Source organism: Myiozetetes cayanensis, unplaced genomic scaffold (genome assembly GCF_022539395.1).
Source record: "Myiozetetes cayanensis isolate MyiCay16 unplaced genomic scaffold, myiCay2020 scf3, whole genome shotgun sequence".
Taxonomy (NCBI): domain Eukaryota; kingdom Metazoa; phylum Chordata; class Aves; order Passeriformes; family Tyrannidae; genus Myiozetetes; species Myiozetetes cayanensis.
In genome coordinates this window covers 62649006-62665581 of record NW_026087521.1, presented here as the reverse complement: position 1 = coordinate 62665581, position 16576 = coordinate 62649006, and the positions used below count along the sequence as shown (strand labels likewise).

The 16576-nt window shown below is 44.5% G+C and overlaps 1 protein-coding gene across 18 annotated transcripts in view; it reads left to right on the top strand.

Annotated features, from left to right (window-relative positions):
- The first annotated feature begins 1088 nt into the window (after positions 1 to 1088).
- The window catches only part of MICAL3 (microtubule associated monooxygenase, calponin and LIM domain containing 3), a 180486-nt gene continuing 164998 nt past the window's right edge, over positions 1089 to 16576 (top strand). For 17 of the 18 annotated variants that reach the window (XM_050325260.1, XM_050325255.1, XM_050325252.1 and 14 more), the window contains exon 1: positions 15329 to 15600. The gene's annotated coding sequence lies outside the window, so the exon portion shown is untranslated. Of the gene's footprint in view, positions 1108 to 15328; positions 15601 to 16576 lie in introns of those variants that run through there. The other variant, XM_050325242.1, reaches the window with a different exon arrangement.

The following is a 16576-nucleotide window of genomic DNA, read 5'->3' as shown; positions in this document are numbered from 1 at the left end:
CCCTCCTGTGGCTGCCGAGGGAAAAGGCCGAGCCGGCGGTTCCCGACGCCGCCGTTCTCCCCGCGGCCGCCGGGCGTCAGCCCAGCCCCGGGAGTGTCCCAGCCGAGCTGGCTGCCGCTTTCCTCCCCCTGGCCAGGCACCGGGAGAAGGGGTTTGGCGCGGTGCTAAAGGGAGAGCGCTCCCCACAGCTCCATCAGCACGCCGGGGAGGGTGATGGATGCCCTGCTCTCCTGGCCGCCTCTTCCTCCGGGAGCTTCTCAGGCACCTCGTGTCCGCAGCTTTAAGCACATTACGCTGCTGATGGAGTTCGGGCATAATAACAGTGCCTCCATCAGTGCCCGGCAGGCAGCGATTCACATTCTTCTTCAGTTGTTATTTAAAAACAACAGGGTGTCTTGGTTACAAGGTAATTATGGCGGTCAGTGCAAAACGCTCTTCAAAAATTAATCTCTGCAGGAGAGGCAGGATTTATTTGTCTTGTAATCCTGGTCCCTCTACTATCATTATTTAATTAAAAAAAAAAACAAACAAGATAATGCAAAGCACAGTAAAGATTGAAACACATTCTTGAAAGGAGTTTCTATGCCATTTTAGTGTTGGCAGCAGGGAAGAAAGTGTGGAGCGTATGATTAAAAAACTCCATCTTTCCTTTTTTCTAAGTCGCTATTTCTGTGAGGCAGGGCCACGTACCTGCCCCTCACGGCAGCAGCAGGAACACTCTGCAGAAACAGCTTTTACACGGTGGATCCAAAGGGTTTGCACACTGTCATTAACAGTGGAAGAGGGTCCTGAAGGATTCAGGCTGGTTAAGGTGAAACCACAGCACAGAAACTGCGAAAGGAAGGGCCCAGCAGCTAAGCAAAGACGGAGGTAAAGGCGTTTCAGACTTCTGTTTCTATTGCTTGGCGTTTGCAATTTGGAAAACAACATTCCTTTTTGGGAACTACAAGTCCCAAAGTGCACTGTGGGAAGAACTGTGCCTCGTACCAGCTAGTGCCCAGCACAAATTCCCAAATATGGATAAGGAATCAATTTTGAAAAAGACTCACACTGGCTGGATGCTCCTCACTGAGACTCAGAAAAGGAGTGAGACAGCACAAAACCAAGGTAAGTTTGAGATATGCAAAGCTACTGTTCAAGAGTTTCTTTCACGGGGAGCAGCCAAGAATGTTCTGTCCCTTAGAAGGGCGGCACTGCATTGCTCTGGTGATGTTGGATTTAGGTGCTGTAGTCATGGAGGCGACTTTTGGAACGGGACTGTTGTTTCAGGTGGGAGAGTGAGCAGCAAGAGCAGCTGTGCTTCCCAGTGAGTCAGATCCTGTTTCCCTGCAGATGCTCCTTGTTAATAAAGACCTATGGAAAGATAGCGAGTTGCAACACTGACACAGTTATTTTAGAGGCTAGGAAGGGTCATGGAGAGGCAGGAGTTGCTCTGAACAGCAGCTCTGTATGCGTTGCAGTGTGTGGTTGTTTAAGAAGTCAAGGTGGACAAGCAGCCCTATAATAACAATAATTATAGGTTAAATTAATTTCTTAGTAAGGTATGGTAGAATGTTTTTGTACTTCACCCCTTTTCCTAGAGGGGACAGTGTGGTGCCTTGAAGGCCAAACCTCTTGCAGCTCTCTGACCTGCAAATAACAGTAACTCAGTAAAAGGATTGTTTAACTTCAGGCCAGGAGCAATTACCTATTTTACTGGCAATTTGTTAACGAGCAAAATGAAATCATTCCGAAATATAATCATCTTAGTGGAGATGAGAGATGCTCGAGCTCCATTCTCAGGCACACGTGAAGCCTTGGAGGTTGACCTGGTCACAGGCAGCAGCGTCAGCTCCTGCCTCTGTTTCTCTCCCTGGCAGTCAGGCTTATTCCTTGAGCAGCTCAGATGCAGAGTGTGGACACTCTTGTGCTGGGTGACGTCAAGCGCAGCTGGTCAGCCTGATCCATCATCCCAGCACCCTCCTCCTACTATGTAGGGTCATGGAGCAGCAGAGCCGGCACAGCACAGTGCTGCAGATGTAGGAGGTGCAGTCCAGCCCTGGAGAGGAGCCTGAGACTGGGCTGGTGAACCAAACTGTCACATGGATACTCATCACCAAATAAGAATGATGCTGTTTTTCCATCTTTCCTTAAATGTGAGCAGCTTGAACTGTTTTTAAAGCTGAAAGAGTCCCTGTTGTACTTGAATCAGCCTACACAGCAGGGCAATCTACACTACCACACGAAAACTGTAGGAAAGCAGCGTGTTTGCCTGTGCTCCTGGATAACAATTTCTAGTAACCAGAAGAGCTAAAGTCAAGAAAACTTGTTGTCAGTGACAGGTAGTGTGGGGGAGTATCACAGTGGGATTCTGTGTCCTGGGCTCTTCGACAGCCTTTTGTTTGAAGTCAAGGAGGTTTTTTCCTGCGGCCATCCTGATTTTGTACAGAAAAAGAAAAGTGAGTTTCAGAGGGGCCTTGTTTGTGTCTGCATCATCTGTGGATTTACTGGTTCCCCTCCTCCCTCTCCTGCCAGGCAGTTAGAGAAGAGTTTAGAGTTACAAGCACCTGTAACAAGGCCTCTTGAGGTAAATCGCCTCAACTATTAATCCAGATCTGACTGGCACACGGTCACAGGGCCAGAGGGCTGGCAATCGGTCTTTTTCTGTGGTCTCTTCTGTGTCAGTAGGCTGTTAATAGGAGATTAGCAGCATTAGGGAGACTTTGAGCTAGAAATGGTGAGGCCCTAAGATTTGATTTGAAGAGAAAGAAACCCTCCTACGCCCACATAAAAACAAACAGAAGAGCTGGAAATTTTAAAAGGCATTACAAACACAGCTGAGGAAAGGATAGTTTCTAGGAAAGATGTGGAGTTCTTTAGTACACTGTAGCTTATCAGCAACACTTTAATAAAGCAATGAGGTCCATGGAGACCTCAGGTCCCAGCATGCAGCACTCTGTCCTTACCACCACGTACTTTTGTTTGGGTCTGGTGAGACTGTGGCGTGCTGGAATCTGTAATTTGTTTGTAATTTCCATCAGCAGTAAATCCCTATTAAATATTAAGCTATCTGGCTGCAGATCCCTTCAATTAGCCCAGGTTCAGGGCTTCCCTAGCTCCTGGCAGGCGGTCCTCCGAGCCCTGGGTTGGGTGAAGGTGAAGGCTTTGAGGCAGTGCCTGGAACAGATGGTAACACTCTGCTTTCTTATCTCGCCAAGCACGGTGGCACAGCATCAAACCTATTTTTTGTTTCAAAAATAGAAGTAGTAAGAGGGCAACTCACCTGATTTTAAGCCCACCTGCCAATGTTCCTAGTTGCTGTATTTAAAAGCAGTGCTCTGTCATTTTGGCCAGATGCAAACCCATATAAACAACAGGTGACGACAGAACCAGGCAGAAAAGACAACTACAGGGGTGGTCACAGCCACAGTCCAGCTGGGGGGTTATCACATACCATAAAAGTATGAGCAAATCTCTGTTTTAACCTTCATCACGGAAGCACAAACACTGCATAAGGTGTAAACACTGGAAACTGGGAAACTGGAATCACAGCATTGTGTTCATGACTTGTAGAAACTTGACTTTTACTCAGATAATGACAAAATCTTTCCGAAACAAAGGGCAATTTTAAGCTGATTAAGTCTCTTTCTTTGCTCCATAATCAAATAAAATACCAGCCTTGGCAAGGCAGCTGTCAAAGAATAGCAGCAGTTACTTTTGATTTCATTGTTACTGTTATAATAGTCATAATTAGTGCTGGGTGGGGCATTTCATAGCTGTAAGGTGACCGATTTGGTTACAGGCCTAAGGCATCTTCTTTTCTGCAGCTAGCTATTATCTGTGAGAAAATACTAAAGCCTGTCATCATTGTAAGTCAATTACATCCTGTTTGCCTAGCACAGCATCTCTTTGCTCACTGCTTTAGAGTCACAACCCCTCTCACAGTTAATGCCTCTTCTCAGGGCCCAACTTGCCAAAATCAAATGTCCCCCATTAGCCTCCACCTTTCCTTGTTTTAAAAAGCAAACCTTGTGCTCTCACGGTTGGGAGAAGGGTTTGATAGTGGGAATCCTGGAACTGTTTGTACCATAGGGCAAATGAGGCAGTTGGAGAAAACGTTTTTTCTGGTTTTGCACTTCCTAACATCTCAGTACTTCTTTTCCCAGTGTCTGTCACTCATCTGTCCCTCATTTTGAATGCACATTTGCTGAGGTCTATGTTAACTCTCTCTACAAACAGGGCGTGCTTCTTCTGTCTTCCACATCTTGAACTGGAAGTCACAGAATGGTGAGGGTCCCCCACATGCCCCTCTGGCAGGTGGATTGTGGTGGGGCTGGACTCCCCCACTTGCTGTTTTGCTCGTGAACTTGACACAGCAATTAACAGGCTATTGTGCTTTTTTTAATTATTATTAATTTGCATGTGAACTTTTTTGTGTAGTCAGAGAATGTGCAACACCTTTCTTTTGGGGGAATTTCTCCTCTCCTTTGAAGATCTGTGTGCCATTTTAGGGTCTTATTGGTTTGAGAGGTGTGCCTACGGTATGTGTAAGATTAATGTGTCAAGCAGTGTATCGGCCCTCATTTCCCTGACGAGCTGATGTTCTTTTTCCCTCTGTACCTCCCATACTTGCTGCTCCTTCTCATCTTTCTTGGCAATACCAGATGCAGACAAAGGTAGGATTAGGTATCTAATTAGTTTATATAGCCTTAGACTTACGTGTTTACTTCTTGGCACTGGGGGAAGGGCAGCCCGGGAGGAATCTAACCCTTGTCTCTCAGCAAGGTTTTCAGCTCCGAGAGCAGCCTGAGCCCAGGCAGACTCAACGGGCAGGCCAAAATTTTCTAGACATATTTTCATTCCAGATGCCTGTTCATGGAGGAAGTTGAAAACCCAGTCTGTATTACCAAATGTGAAATAATTTCTCATGTAGAGTTAGATCCAAAAAGTTTACTTCCAAAAAATGACTCAGTGTAGACAGCCTGAAAGAACTTGCTTGCAACATCACAGAAAAGCCAATAAGCTGCAATTAATATATTTTGGAACTCTACCATAGATGGCCAAGTTGTATTTAAAATACTTTTCATTTATCGGAGTGAACTTTATGCCGTAACTCTCCTGTCTCCCACTGCCGTCATCCTTCAGGAGAGGTGGCCAGGGGAATTCAGCACTGCATTCACACAGTAACTTATTCTCACCCTGGATCAACACTGGCTCCTCTGGAGAGCGGTAACACCACGGCTGGTGTTGGTGCTTGGCAGCCCCTGCACCGCGAAGGCAGCGGCTGCTTTTAAACCACCACTGGGAAGGGTTTGCACAGAGGTGGCTTCCCGGCTTTGCCCTGAGATCTTTTCCAGCATTTCCAGTGTGAATGACCTGACGGTGGGGATGAGGGTGTTGGGGAGCAGAGAGAGCAGGGGACAAGTTGTAAGCCAAGGGTGAGTGAGCCCAGGACAATCAGTGCCCTCCTCGGCTGGGGCACGGTCACACCCAGGGAACCTGAGCAGGGTGGGCAGTGCCAGGTGCTGCTAACAGGCTGCATCAGCTGTGCCAGGCAAGGTGAGGTGAGGAATTAGGTTCAGGGTCCATCCCCACAGCCCAGTCAGGAGCAGCAGGTCACAGGATTCAAACGTCCACCCCGGAGATGGAGACAAGTATGCAGGTTTGCACAGCTGTGGTGTAGCTCAGGCCTGGGTGCTCAGGATGGGGCTTAAATGGAGCCTCCCTCCCCAGGATCATTGGGCAGAAGGTGCAGGATGAGAGTTCCCAGTGAGGTTGGTCAGGGTATTTAAGGTCTCAGGCCACTGGTGAGGGGAGCCTGACAAGGGCTTCTTAAGCTGCTCCAGGTGTTTCTAAGGTGATTAAGAACTATATAATGTAGTCATTATACTAATTAATAGACTTGCAAAAGTGTCTTGATTTAGCTGAAAGTTAAGTTTCCTGGATAGGGACATTTCAAGAATTAAAATTATCCTAAGTAATCTTGCATGTTAAGTTTACTGAGTTTTTTTTTCTTTTTTTTTTTTTTTTTTAATCTCTGAAAATCAGCTTCTCTTTTCACAAAACAGAGAAGATAATTGTCATTGTCTTTCCTACCTGACACAAGGCTTATTAGTTTTGTACTTGCAGTTGTATTTATGGAGTGTCCTGATATATCTCAATGAAAAGAAATGGACAAGTGTAAAGCAAAGGAGCAAGAGTGCACTGCTCTATGCACTAGCAAAATAAAATTACTCAAGAGCAAAAGTAATGGAAATGAGATTCATATATGAACTCTGACCAGAGCTTCAAGAATGGAAAATGGGGTGGGTTCTGCCAGAGACTGGGAACTCAATTTTTGCATTCAGGGATAGACAGCAACTGCCCTTATGTTTCTCATGAAATGCATTAGTGAGCAAGCACTAGAAGAGTGGTAGATAGGGGAGGATGAGAGGTTGGCTGGAAAACAACCGAGTCATGAGGGTGGAGGTCACTGTAAACACAGCAAGGTTAAGTGAAATAAGGGCAGGAGGAGGTCATGGTGAATTTGAAAGGGAGAGTGGATGCAAGAAGTGATGATAGCTCTGGAGACTGGAAACAAAACCTGAAATAGCTCAGATTTGTATTCAAGAGCACTTGTCCATGCCAAGTCTCTGCATCCCTCTTTCTGTGTCAAATTAGGCAGCAGTTAACATTCCCAATGCATTGTGAGCTGCATGGAACAGTATGACTATTCTGAGCTCCCCTTGCAAGACTGTCTCGTTCCAAAAGGTGTGTTCACAAGAAGAAATTAAATACTAGAAAGATAGTAGGATAATTTTAGGAGATAGAATCACTGCATGCTAAATCCCCAAAGGAGCTGACTCTCTAAATAGTCTTAGCAGGGAAGCATACTCTGTAAATCATTACCAAAAGTTAGGCTGAAAGCATTAAAACACTTTGTATAATAAGCATGTAGTTTCTGCCTTGATCTTCCAAGCCACTGTGGTTTATTTTCCTAAGCTTGCTGTGATCAAAGCTGGTTCTCTGGTCTTGCTATTCATGTGACAGCCGAAGATTCAGACTGGTCAGAAATAGGACAATCACGGGACCAAATCTCCAGAGCTGCTTGAATCATAGGGTTAAAAGAGGACTGTGAAGTACTTAATAGGCTGCCTACACATTGCTCAGCAAGTCAGAGGTTAACAAAGGACCTTATTATTTGAAAAGATAATTGAGGCTGAAAACAAGTCATCCATCCCACAACTAAGCCGTGGAGATCATCAGTTCTTGTGAACAATAGCTGATGATGTTCGGGATTCAGTGAGTTAAGTGGTTAATCCTATACAGAAAGCTGCATCCATAATGGACTTTAAATAGGGGGAATCCACCCAGTTTGACCCCTAGAGAATTGTTTCCTGCTGTTATGCTGATGGATATGTCTATAAATATCATGGTAGCCATCAGCAGATAAAATCTCGCAGAGCTAAAAAGCCTCTCCCTATTAAATGATACATTGATCTCCCTGAAACAGCAGGAGTGTGGGGTAATGAGCCACTGAAACCAATCCCCCTGCTCTCGCAGAGTGACTGCAGCCAAAGAGAAGCAAGACCTATATATTGTTTTTCTTCTTGATTTGGTGGAAAAAAGTCAATATATATTGTCAAAATATAGGCAGAGTATAAACTATCTACCATTCCTTCCTTTTTCCCAGTCTTCTACACCAGACTGTTCCTTACATTCTGTATTGGTCACTCAGGCAGCAGCTCATCAGCCTTTTGCTGCAGTTTGTTGCAAGTTTGTCCTTCGCTGTTTGCATCCATCAGAGAGAGCTGTCAGTCAGGACAATTTTTGGGCAAAGCTGCCTGTGCAGCAGCAGAGAATGCACCAGCAGGTTTGTGTATGTTCTCCAGCACAGGGTCCAATGGGTGGCAGACAAACTTCAGCAACCAGTTCTGTTCATCCTCACCTATTTCTGTCTTTTTTTGAGAATTTAGTAAAAAAGGGATCACCATCCTGTTTTGTTTTGTTTGTTGTTGTTGTTGTTTTGGTTTTTAATTTTGTTTTAAAATATTATTTATTTATTTAAAGCTCAAAATCCTAAGGTTTTTAAGTCTATTGTGTTATAATGCAAGGCCTGACTTGTGATTTTCTCCTCTCAGAGCTGTTGGTAGTGCATACAATGGGACATGCACATACACACGTAGTAGCACACAGACTTCAACCCCTTCATTCTCACTCTCTGTACCGCCTGTGTGACATCTCCATGTCTACATGTGCATGCAGATTCAGGGCAAGCTTGCTGCCTTTTTGGTGCTGGAACTAGCTCTCCTGGGATTTAGAGATGCCAGCCACAAAGGAGTTACACCATATCAAGTGGCTCTGATTTGTTTTCTGTATGTTTCTGTTCTGTGCTGTCCATTTGTTTCCCTTTGCTTTTCTTTCTCCATTTTGTTCCCTGGCTCTTTTCTCCTCCAGTGCTGACTTATTGCAAATTCCATCATTTCTCAGAACTGGGGACTGTGACTGGCAGTTGTGCTGGGCAAACTGCTGGACATCACTGTGGGACTTACCTGGAGAACTTGGAACAGGTGCTTTGCATGGCCTGGCTGGCAACTGCTGCTGTTAGCAGTCCTCTTCCAGAGTTAATAAGGATCAAGACAAGAAAGGTTAGAAGAAAGCAGGGATTCACAGTCTCCCCAGACTCATGCCCATAGCTGTGTACAATGTTGGGATCCAGAAGGAAAGGGGATTATGAGGACAGTATGATCAGGGTAGTTTCCTCTTCTTTCCCTTCTCTGTGTGGACCTTTCTGCTTAGACAAGAAAAAAAAAAGGAACAGTGCAGGGACTTTATTTCTGGACTTGTCCATTCCTGCTTCATTGTCTTTGAGCGTGAGAGAGTCTTTTGTTTCAGAGACTCCAGAAGGAGTTAAAGTAAACTGGAACATGAGAGAAGGATCATGAGATTCACCAGCTCAGCCTGTCCCATTGGCTCTCACAGTTGGGGCTGATGAGTTCAGTGACTCAAAGACATGGGCTGTCATTACCTCCGAAGAGCCAGTGTGCCAAGAGAAAATGATTCTGCTCCGTTTTTCAGCAGTATCAACAAAATTGTTTACCAAGTTCCAAAGGGTTATATTTTTGGCATCCCTGCGGCCTGTTTTGGCCTGTTGAATGTTACTTATGAGTAAGGAGGAAAGAACTTGACTTGGTACTCAATTATAAAGCAGAATTTCTATGGCTGACAGTTAAAGAAAAACAAAGCAAACCCAGTATTTTGTAAATCAACCTCACAGGATCTGCAGAGACAATAACTACAGAGCCCGCTGGTTTTAATTGCAGGGGGTACGTCCTGGTTTTTATAGTCATGTCTCTGGTCTCACAAATGCAACTTGAGAAACCCAAATTCACCACTTGTACACCTAACTGTAACTGGCCTGCTCAGGGTCATACAAGACTGTGGAGAAATTGGGAGGTGGATGGGGTTTCTGTCACAGACAAGCCTCCACTTTGTCCCTGGAGGCCACGTTTACCATTACTCATTTACCATGACTCTGCTGTAATCTGTGCTCAGCAGCTGTGGCATCAGGACAGCCCTGGTTAGGCTTCCTTAAGGAAAGACAGAATTGCAGATATTTCCAGGACCTGGTTGAAAAACTGGTCTCCTGTGGGGAGGAGCTGTACCCACCCTCAGTTTCTGCTGTCATGCTGCCTGAGGGGAGCCTCTGTCCTCACCACTGTGCAGACACAGGCAGGGTCGAGGTGCTGCAGGGCTGGAGCCTGGGCCTGGTGTCGAGGTAAAAATGCTGTTAAGTGGATAACAGGGTGGAAGGTCTTGACTCATCCATGAAATCACATGTGACAGTGCCACAAGAGGTACACGTTCTCAAAACAGTCACGGAAAGACGGTGGTGCTGACTGCATAACTTGGGCTAGGAATAATAGCCATGGTCGCACTGGCCACTGCCTGTGAAAGTGAATATGAAAAGGAATGGGAAGAGCCCAGAGGGCAACAACAGGGACAAAAATAGTAGCCTAATAAACAATTCATGTCAAGGATTTGTACAGTGCTTCACTTACTCAAAGTGCTGTGAAAACATTAGCTGATAAACCTTAATTAATCATTCAGGTAATTAAATGGAAGTGGAATGCAAATGGTTAGAGGAAGTTTGGAGCATGAAGGCTTCCTGAAATCATTAAATGATTTTTCTGTCTTTGATGGAAGGAAGAATTTCTCCCTTTAGGGCTTAAATGTGCTCACAGTGTGGGTGTTATTACAGTTTTAATAACCACCTGCTTAATTCCATGGGATGGGAGATTACATGAAGCCAAGAGTTTCTTGTTTGTTTGAGTAACTTTGGCAGTTTTATGGGCCTAAAAAAAGGAGAAATATCCCCAGCTCTGTGTTTCAGAGTGTGAATGATGACCAGCTTCAGGGGAAAATCTTGATCTTTTGACTTCTCACCAGTAGGATGGGCTGTGAGATAGGGTACTATTGCAGCATGACCTGTTGTTTTAACTTAAGCAGGAGGGAAGGATGAAGATGTGCTGTCATTTGATGTACAGGAATCACTGAATGAGTGTGACAAAAGCCACTGAGAATGTTGCAAGTGATAGCTAATTTTTTTATGGATTAATTCATCCCCTACAATAACAAAACAGAATTCTTTGGCAAAGAATCAGTGCAGCTTGATTCCTGGCTGTGGCATATTTAGGTTTGTGTTATCACCCACTGCCCACACTTGTGTTGCAGAAACTCCTGAGGGAACTTGTGAAGAGATGCGTTTTCAGTCAGCTGGCCTGAATCACTGCTTTGCTGATGAGCCCCTTAAGCTGCTGGAAACAGATCTGTTTCATGTCAGGCCAGTATAACCACAGACATGTAGGTCTGATTTCCTAAATTCAAAGACTGACTTATTGCACTGTTTAAGTTGGGTTTTCAATCTACCTGCAACCTGAGAACTCGGTATCTTAGGGCAGGTACAATACAAACAGTTGGTGCTGCAGATAAAGCAAACAGCCTTCAAGAAAGACCTCACCTGATTCTATGACTGCTAATTGCTCTGATACCTTTACTACCCTCCTTCAAAAAGACCACAAAAGTCTGTGTTTCCTTCTGACCTGGGACGCTGTCAGTGTAAGCAGTGAAAGCTATCAGAGTTCTCCTCTTTTCTCTCTCTTTTCCTCTGTCTGGTTCCCCTGGGGACAGAAGATCCTGGCAGCTCGATCTACCCCAGGCGTTTGCCTTTTGTTTTCCTGTACTTTTCTCTTGGCACAATTCAGGAGTTTTAAGTGTTGTGCTTCCACAATCACATGCTAAAATATTTGCACAGCTGTCTGATGACAGAAAAAGGGAGAAATAGAAAATCCACTCTTCTGTTATTTGAAAACAAAACAAAAGAAACCTCCAAACAACCAAACAGAGTTTAACATGAATTAATCATGTAAAATCTTCAGTTTCCTCTGCTCTTGTGTAACAGACTCCTCGTTCACTTTGCCTGGTTCTCCCCATGTCCTTCACCTTCTTGTGCACATAAGCCCACGCTTTCATGCTTCTCATAAAACGCCTGTGGGTTCAAACGCCCATGGGACTCCCTTGCCCACCTGTGTGCACTCACTTCAGCCTGTTCCTGCTGTACAGAAATAGGACCAACTCCTACAGGCTATAATCAGGCATTCTTCAGGCAAATCTCTGACTGAAATCAGTGGAAGTTTTGGCAGAAGGACCGCAAAACTAATTACATTCCTCCCCCAAGTATATATATATACATATATTGGATGGTGATGAGAGATGAGAAAATACTGCCTAGAAAGAAAGTCCATTAATAAATGAGAAGTAGATGCGGGGAGGAACAGTTGATTGAATTATTTATAATGCTGTTATAAAATTGCTGAGTTGCTGAGCTTTCCAGAAACCCATCAATAACATGCATGACCATAGCAGCAGTTAATAGGAGTATAGACAAGTAGGAGCAAGGATCTCCATGAAAATCAGGTGTGGAAATACTGTGAAAAAAGCTTAGCATGTCCAAATCATTTAGCACAGAATCTATCGTGGTGTGGTGATAACATTACAATAGCCTTGAAAACTGGTTGTGAGTTAATTTTACCAGCAGTGCACCAGAAGATTTCAAGCAAAAACTTATTAAATGTGGGCCCATATTTTAAAAATGGAAAGCACAGACACTTCCGAACAAGCCTAGCTACAGATTAGAGTGAAAAAAAATTTAAATGTGTGTTTAAAAAACCCTGGCTAGTGATACCAAGAGCAAAATGAACCTCAATGTTTGAAAGAACCAATCTTACACTTTTTTTTTTTTTGGTCAGAATTATCTAATTAGTGATTGATGACACTAGAGCAGATATACTGCATTAGTTCCTTTGGTACAATGAGTGGAAGATTCAAGTTTTCAAATCTTCAGCAGCTACAAGCAGGAAAAGTGGAGAGGCCAACCATCTCTTTTTCAGCTTTGACATCTATAATTCACGTGCATGGACTCCACTCCCACTACCAACAGTCTGCTCCCTTCCTACACACATAAACACACACTCCCTGTCTTTATCCTGCTCTCAGACCACACACATCTCTGTCCAGTTTCTGCCCTTCACATCAGCCAGCCTCTTCCCTTGGAAGCATGAACGCCTCCTCTGAACTAAGGCCTCAAGAGTGTTTTTCACCCTGATCCACCAAGTTTGGGTTAGTTTTGGGTTTTAAGGTTTTCTTGCTGTCCTCAGTCAGGAGCTCCAGACAAAGCCTTCCTTTCTGTGAGGGAACTTCAGAACCAGGAATGTGGTCTGGACATTTATGGACAAAGGAACATTCAGTGTTTCCGCTCCTGTTGTCTCCTAATCATTAGGAAGAATGACTGTGCTGTGTCTTTAGCGTTCCAGCTCATTTTATGATGTCTGTGTCCTCCTGTGGACATACATTTAGGGTAGCCCTCCTTTTGTTTGTGGCTGGGACTGAAGTGTCCAGGCACAGGGATGTGTTCTCTCTGTACTGGTCGGGATGCAGCAGACGGAATGTCATTTCCAGCCCGTTAGCCTCTGAAATGTTCTGTTTGTGAAATTAGCTTGATGAGGCGACTGATGAGAAATTGGTGCTTATTAGCTGCTGTCATTTTTATACCCTCTTCTGTAAGTAATGGTACAGCAGCCCTTGTGATCCCATTAAATAGCTCTGGCTGCAGGAAGATAAAGCTGCAAATGGAAAAGGCTTCTCAGTGCCGCAGGCCAAGCCCAGCCACCTCCTCTCCCCTTCATTCCTCTGCTGCTTTCATTCCCTCTGCTAGCCCAGCACTATTCTTTCTCAGGATTGTCTTCTTCAGGGGACAGCTTCATTTTGAATGGCTTCATGCAATCACACCCAGAGGCACCAAGTCTTTTCCACTAAGCCAAGCATAAAAATATCTGAGGGATGGGGCGGGGGAGGGAGTGTCAGCAAAACAGATATATTTAATTATATGTACTGACCAACATTTTCCCTTTGTAAAGCTAAGTGTGTGTCTCAGTTTCTGATCTTACTTCATTCTCATTTAAGATTACTGAAGAAGCAGCCACAAAATGCCTGTGATAACTGGAACTTTTATAACATGCCTTCATATGGTTTAGTAACCCCACATCTGTGTGGAACCAGATACTCATAACTCTGAGTGGACTCATAACTAATTTCGAACAAGCCACTACACTGAGCCACCATGCAAGGAGGGAGGGTGTGTGTGGGTGTGTCTCTATGTGTGGGGAGGGTGGTGCTGTTAAATCCAGCATCTTTAATGTGCAGGCTCCAGACTTCCTGAGCTGGGCCTAGGTGGATTTTCCTACTTTGCAGAGATATTCTGCACTGCCAAGCCTAGTGGTGTTGTCATGGCCATCACTGTATTTGGTGATGTTCTCCAAGTCCCACATTTCAGAATCCTGTAAATGAAGGAGAAATTGAAGTTTTTTTCTAAACCAAATTAATTTCTAATCCTCATAGTGTTTTGGAGAAAAGCTAGAAAACTCAGTCTGAAGGCAAAGACAAGTAAATAGATTAGAGTTGTTACTGCTTTTAAAGCTTGAGATTCTTTTTAGCCCACTCACAGTTTTTAAAATCTAATTCAAGTCTTTTAACCCTTCTGGCTGATCCTGTTGTTCTGCACTAGTCCAATCTCTGCTGATTCAGATTATATGAGGCAAAAAGGTACTTAACTCCTTGTCATGATGTTTGGATTTTGGCATCTGGAGGCCTGTCCCTACCTAACAATTTGGGATGAGCCACTGTCACAGTGAGTGTCACAAACTAACTGAGTTGAATGTGAGGGCAGGAAATTTAGTTAAGAAAGCAGATGTGTGGGTTTTACTTGTGTGTTTGTTTTTGTCCACACCACCTACATGCACACAGAGCTGTGTTTGTTACTGGCATCCTGAGAGAGGAAATCCATTACCTTAAAAGAAGCACTTGGCTTTAAGAGAGAATAATAAGGAAAGCAACAAAGAACCATTAGCAACATTTTCTAAAGAAGATGAGATAAATAGTCTGTCTCATAAACAAGTGGTATTATTTAACTATCCAAGGAGTTGCTTTCCAAAACAAGGCTGAATTGTTCATTGTCCAGCAAAATAACGCCTGCTTCTGCAGCCCTGGCTGCTTCTCTGACTACAGCCCAGGGTCTGTAGGTCTCTGCTGCTGTGGACTGTCCTGCCTACCATTACTGATAACGGTTATGTCGATGTTATAACGAAAATAAATGGAAAACAGCAACATTAAGGCTCAGAAAGGATAACGCCAAGACTTTTCAGTTGAGGGGACAGGAACAAAGGCATTCTGCCGGCCCCGAGCTTCCCCGTCGCTGTAATAGGGCCTCACAGACACACTCGTGCCTGGTTGTGTTGGCAGAGAAACACTTGGCAGAAAAATCCCCTTTTGCCGTCTCAACTGCTCGTTCACCTGCTCACAGAGACAAGATTATATCGCTCTGTCCTAGCACTTCTTCAAACACTGCTGAGCGTGTGCTCATGTTCATGTTTACCAGAACAAGGTCTCTTTTCTCCTGTTTTCACAAGACATGGTTATTTCCCAGAGGAAGCCGGCGGCTCTCCCGGGGTTATGCCAGCTTTCCTTTACGATGCAAACAAGGTTTAAAGATGCTGTAGAGCTCTGTGAGTGGAGTAACTAAGGCGGAAAGTGTGGGGGGGGTGTATGTATGTGGGGTGTGAGGGAAATACCTTCTGTATTAAACAGCTTTTTTTAAAGAAATGTGTGGATTACCCAGGTCAGAGGAATCCTCAAAGGAGGAGGCAATACACACGCTCGGTGCTCCCATTGCCGCTGCCTTAGGAAGCCACGGGGGACCACTGCTCCGTTACTGTGGCAACAGTGACGAATTGGCAGCCAGACCCATCATCACACAGCCTCCCCGAGACCCTGCGAGATGCTCCGGGAAAGACTTACAGGAGGCGATTTGCATCTGAGAACCCATTTTCTTTTAAATTTTGGCTTTCCCTGGCGAGCCTAGAGAGAGAAGATTGTTAGTACGAGCTCTCCAAGGAGAAACCCGTGTGGGGGCAGGGCGAGGGGGCTCTAATTTAGATGGCAGCCCTTGCAGAGGCGGGCGAACTATGAGCACCTGTCGGGGAGGAGTTGACTCATGTGGGAAGAAGGTCACTTACTCAGCCTCGCTCTGTGAGTACTGACCCAGCCGGCCTCTCGTACCTTCTGCTGCAAATGTTATCTATTGTTTGTCATAAGCTATCAAATTCTGGGGGTTCTCGTGTCTAAGGAGAGGGATTTTCTTTTGTGCTGGCTCTAGGCTTCACGCGAAATCCATGAATGCACTGCTGGCTTTTTGTCCTAGGCGTGAATTCCTGCAGGAGCTGCAGCCTCACCCGTCAGCAGCAGGTTTCTCACGGCAAGCTCGATGAGATCTGCAGTTTGCAGCGAGCACTGCACAATCTGTACCGTAATACCAGGTTTTGTGCTCTAGCCAGCTAATACAGTACTATATCAGCTTTTCATTTCATTCACCATTCCAGCCTTTGTTAGACAAGCTAACTTATTTGTTTTTGCTGAGATTAAGAATTTAAGCAGTAAGTAAATCAAATGCTTGAACAGGTGCAGAAAGATTGCCCTATGTAGGATAGAGTTACAAGCTATTTCATTCCCGTGAGATAAACAGATGCACCAGATAAACTGCTGATAAAAAGAATTATTATATTGGCAAAGATCAACTACGCTACACTGTACCACATGGATGTCATAGCCAAGCACACAGACAGTAACCATGGGTGAAATCAATCTAGCATGGCTAACAATAGGCATCTATAAATGTAATAAGGTTACAGAGCAGAATGGTCATCAGTTTTTAATTCTGTCCTGAAAAATGTCCTAGAGATCTGTGAAAAGAATATTCTGCTTTGTAAAAAAACAATGCATTTAAAAAAAAAAAAAAGGCAATATAAGAAAAAAAATCAAAGGTATCTTGTACACTGTAGATCTGAAATCTTGAGCAACCTTCAGCCTGGTCACATGAAAGCCAAGGAGATTTTTTTTTTTTCTCCAGATGAATTTGGTGCTTGTTCTGTTCCTTGGCCAGACGGCAGCACTGGGGCATCTCTGGCTGTAATCTCATTAAGACTATTAGGCTGTGATTGTGCTTGTG